General features: G+C 38.9%; 1 pseudogene; it reads right to left on the bottom strand.

Moving 5' to 3' along the window:
- Positions 1-1020: 1020 nt before the first annotated feature.
- LOC118620325 lies at positions 1021-2087 on the bottom strand (annotated as a pseudogene).
- Positions 2088-4773: the final 2686 nt, after the last annotated feature.

Genomic DNA, 4773 nt, shown 5'->3' on the forward strand with positions numbered 1-4773 from the left:
AATGAGACTATAAATAGGTTATTTTTTTCTCCCCCAAAACTGTATTATGAACCACCCTTTAGAGGGAGCTCTAGAGTTACATTTAATAAATTTTATTAGGTCTGGTGATCACTAATTCTTTAAATAATCAAGTTGGTATTTTTATATGGGTTCTAAATCAATATATCTAGTTAATTTTTTAAATATTAGAATAAAAAGTATAAAAGTATAATATAGCTTATTACATAAATATCATCAATCCCAATATATTTTCTCTACAGTTATTTTAATGTCATAAAATACAAATGGAAAGAAAGCCTCAATTTTATAAAGTAAATCTCTGTCATGAACACCCTGTGTCCTTAAGGGCTCCCTCCTTACCACAGAGTTAAGTCACCAACATCCATTGCAACTTTCCTCCGCAACCTTTGTGTAGGCTGTCTTTCCGGGCTGGAATCCAAGAGTCAGCTCACTCCTTCCAGGAGTCGCTAATCCTTGAATTGGTTCCCTGTCTTTTCCTTTGGGTTTAACATTGAAAATATTTAGAACTCATGTATGTCTCTGCATAAAACTCCAACTTTATTTTGCCCTTTGCTTTAGGCTCTCATACAAAGATCAACCCCAGCTCAGGTCTGAGGGTCTCAGACCAGGTGAGGGCCCAGATATCCACTTGCCCAATAAAAAAAGAATCCCATTCTTTCATTTATTGTTATTATTTTAAAAAGACACATTTATTCAGTGTCATGCTCAGACTATTACTTTTGGCAATCAACAGCATGAGTGCAAAAATAAATTTGTTGGAGTGCTTTACACTTTCCCCAGAACAGAAACCAAAATAACCTGTGATACCATTAGTCACAAATACTGTCCTCAGACTTTTTTGACCATACACATGACTATTGTCTAAACTATGTCTTCTTTGTAGCAGCTAGGCCCTGCCCCCACAGAGCGTGGCTGAGCTCACAAAGCTCTTGTACCATGTAACTTCCCTGTCGCCCCTCCGGCCCTCCTCTCCTGCTAAGCTTTGCTTCCTGGCAGTAATTAAAACCTTCTGCCACTGCCATAGATGCTGCTGCTGCTGGAACCACCATAACCACTTTGGTTTTGTGGTTTGGCAAAGATTTGGTCTCCCCTACCAAAAGGGCCATAGCTTCTCCTCCAAAGTTTCCTTCTTTCTTGGGTCCAAAATTTGTAGATTGATTGTTGTAACTGCCAAAATCATTGTCACTTCTGCCACCTCCAAAATTGCTTCCATTATTATCAGATCCATTCTAGCAATCCCCACTGCCACAATTTCCACCCCACCACGGCTGCCACCAAAGCCACTTTGACCGCTGAAGTTCCCTCCACAACCGAAGCTGTCTTTTCCACCAAAACCACCTCCACAACCACCTCCGAGGTTTCCAGAACCACTTCGACCTCTTTGGCTGGAGGAAGCACTAGCCGTCTCCTGCTTAGACATGGCTCTCCTTACTTCCAGTTGTGGCCATTCACAGGATGGTATTTCCAAATGACAATCCTGTCTGCAGAGTCATGGCAACAAAGTTACAAAGGCAAAGCCTCTCTTCTTGCCAGTGCCTGGGTCAGTCATGATGTCAATTAACTTGATTTTCCTGTACTGTTCAGAATAATCTCTTAGGTGATGTTTCTCAGTGTCCTCTTTGATACCACCAACAAACGTGTTTTTCACGTTATTGGGAACCAGATCTTCCCGAATCTTCTCTGACACGGTCCTCTGTGGTTCCACAGCTCTTCCATCCACCTCGTGTGGCCCTGTGTCCATGGCTGCGTCTCTGTCCTCCACAGGGGCATCGTGACAGCCGAAAACCTCTGGAGCACACAGTCTGAGCACCCCCATGGCTCACAAGGGCTCCTCAGAGGGGAGAGAGGGGCGGGAAGAAAGAAACCTAAGAACTTAGATGCCTATAAACATAACCAGTAGACATAGACAACAGTGCAGTGAAGGGGGGGGGCATGAGGGGGAAAAAAGAGGGACATATTTTCAACAGGAAAGATAAATTAACAAATATAAAATTAAAGCTCAAACCTCCAAAAAAAGAGAGCTTCCATAGCTGTTCTGGCTCTTTGGGAAACTCTGACTTAGACATGATGATTGTGGGAGGGAAGACTTTAATGATGCAGAAAAAAGAAACCCAATTTTAAAATGTGTTCATTAAAAAAATGGAATTCTCAGTCTATTCTTTATTATAGGTCCTTCTGGCCAGATTATTATAATGCTTACATATCATGTTCAGACAGTCAAGTATGTGGAATTTGCAGTTAAACAAAGTTAATGTTGACCATACACGGGAAAGATAGGTAAATACTGGGTGTGGAAGGTGTTGTAGGCTGTTTCCTATATTCTGAGTGACATAAGCCAAGTCTCTTTATCTTTCTGGGACTTTTTTGATGTATTTATACAGTGTACTTGTACCAGGCTTTTTTCTAAGATTGCTGCTTATTAAAGTATATCTAGCTTCTTAAAAACCTTAGTTAATGATGCATTCCCTGAGTGGTCTGGACTATAGAAGTAACAACTATGTTAATGTTTCAATGGCAACTTATGTTATGTGACTCTTAGATTTATAACTCAATTTTCATCATTTCTTTTGTTTCCCACTAAACTGGAATCCTCTTGTTCATCCTTATTTTCTCAATGTCCATCTTGGACTCAACACATAATGTGTGTTCTTTACATATTTATTGAAATTATGAAGGAATTATAAAGAATATTTTCATAGTTTAGATCTGTATCATATAATATAGTTTTTTATTGAAGAAAATGTATGCTGTGTTGACCCAGTTTTGAGGTCCTGAGCAAAGGTCAACCAGTTTCTCTTTTTGAGCAGCTACTCAGGTACACACCCTGCTACTTCCCTTATCAGGCACCCACACGCTAGGCTACTGTGCATGAGCCCTAATCAGCTCCAGCTTTCTGTTACCATGTCCCTGGGCGCAAAAGCCCTTGCAGCCCTGCCCGGAAGCCTTCTCTAGTTTGGATCTATAAGTAATAAAAAGTCCTGCCATTCATCTCTCTGGTATTAGTAGGTTATTTCAAAAGAATCGTTAAAACTTATAAAACACATGACTTCCCTTACCTAAAAGCTGTGTGTGTCAAATGAAAATAATTAATTGAGCATTAATATTCAGGACTCCAAATAAAGTGTTCCTTAGAACTTGGGACCAAAGAAATCTTTATTATCAAAAACCTTGGGATAACTGCCCTAGAATGGGCAAAGACCATAGATAACCTACTATCATTTTTTACTAAGTTTTAAACTCTTTAAAAGAAGCAATTATGCCATATTCCACACTTACATGCTTCCTATATGTCTAGATGCTTAATTGGAACTTAAAGACAATTACCAAGTGATTGAGTTCAGGACAGATAATAGATCTTTTTTAGGTTGGCCTTCCTAAGAAAACAACACTATTTCATTATTTCTGTGAGGACAACTTAGTACAATCTAACTATATGAATTTAAGGTAGTCTTGATAGGCCAAATAACAGATAAAAATAACAATAAAATAGGTTAAATAACAGAATAGAAATGCAATCAAATTTAGACGTAAGCAGTATGCTGTCTTAAGCTAAGCTGGCTGCAACTCGTGTTCTTTTTTGCAGTTTCCAGCATCTGCTGAATTTATTCTATAGGTTGTATTGTCCTTACATTTTGGCAGAAACATAAGAGAGAACATATTTTTCTTACTGCCCCTCACACTCTTTGATTGGAAGGTTCCACTACTTTATTTGGACATTTTCCATCATACTTCTTATAGTATCCATATGCTAGCTTTTTATGCCTATTAATGTTTTCTTTACTCTGGGCACCCTTCCAAACACACTACTTTGAAATATGGAACTCCTTATTTAGTTATATAGCCAATATCTAAAAACCTCAAGTAAGAAAAGATTTCCACCAGAATTTTCAAAGGTGCTGTTAAGATCAATCAAGGCGGCCACTCATTGAGTGTGGAAAAGAGTCTTATAACAGCTCAGGAAACCATCCCATAAAGCCTCTACCAAGGAGAACATATCGGAAGACAGATACTACAAACCACGTCAAGGGAAATGAGCCAAACTCAGCAGCAACAGATGGAGAAGAAATGCACTTATTCACTAACTTCCTTGTGCGGTTGTATTTATGTTTCTACTTATTGGGTGCAGATTATATTTTTCTGCCAACAGTAAATGCTATTGATTTAATACATGTGAGCTCTACACCACACTATAGGCCTCTGAAATGTAGGGATGGGAGGGAAACATAGAGTTCTTTTTCTGAGATGCAGAAGATACCCCATAGAATATTCAGACACTTTTGCTCCAGAAAGGCTCATGGCGAAGGAATTTGTATATTGTCTTTTGAAAAAAGTATAGACATGAAACAAAAATACATTTTGGATGGAGATAGGCGATGCTACTTCTTTTCCAGATGTCTGCCTAATTTCTTTGCCAGAAATTTCAAAGATTATATAAAATTTTCCTTAAAAAAAATGCTTACCAATGCTCTATAAAGGAAAAGCAAGGCACATAACAACTTCATCATCTCAGAGTGAGTCGTAAGGAACAAGATACCGCATCATTACTGAGAAAATATGAGTCCAGAGATTGGGGCGCTCTGGCCATTGGCAAAGCCACGCTGGCTAACCTAAGCAGAGGCTTTGGATCCAACTGTGAATTTGCTCCTTTGTGATGATGACATGCCATCTCCAGCATTCAGGAAGTAAACATTTTAAAGTAACTGCCTATGTCACTTGAAAATCAAATCCCAGAGTGGCTGGCCAGAAGCCAAG

This window comes from Molossus molossus, unplaced genomic scaffold (genome assembly GCF_014108415.1).
Source record: "Molossus molossus isolate mMolMol1 unplaced genomic scaffold, mMolMol1.p scaffold_m16_p_7, whole genome shotgun sequence".
Classification (NCBI taxonomy): Eukaryota; Metazoa; Chordata; class Mammalia; order Chiroptera; family Molossidae; genus Molossus; species Molossus molossus.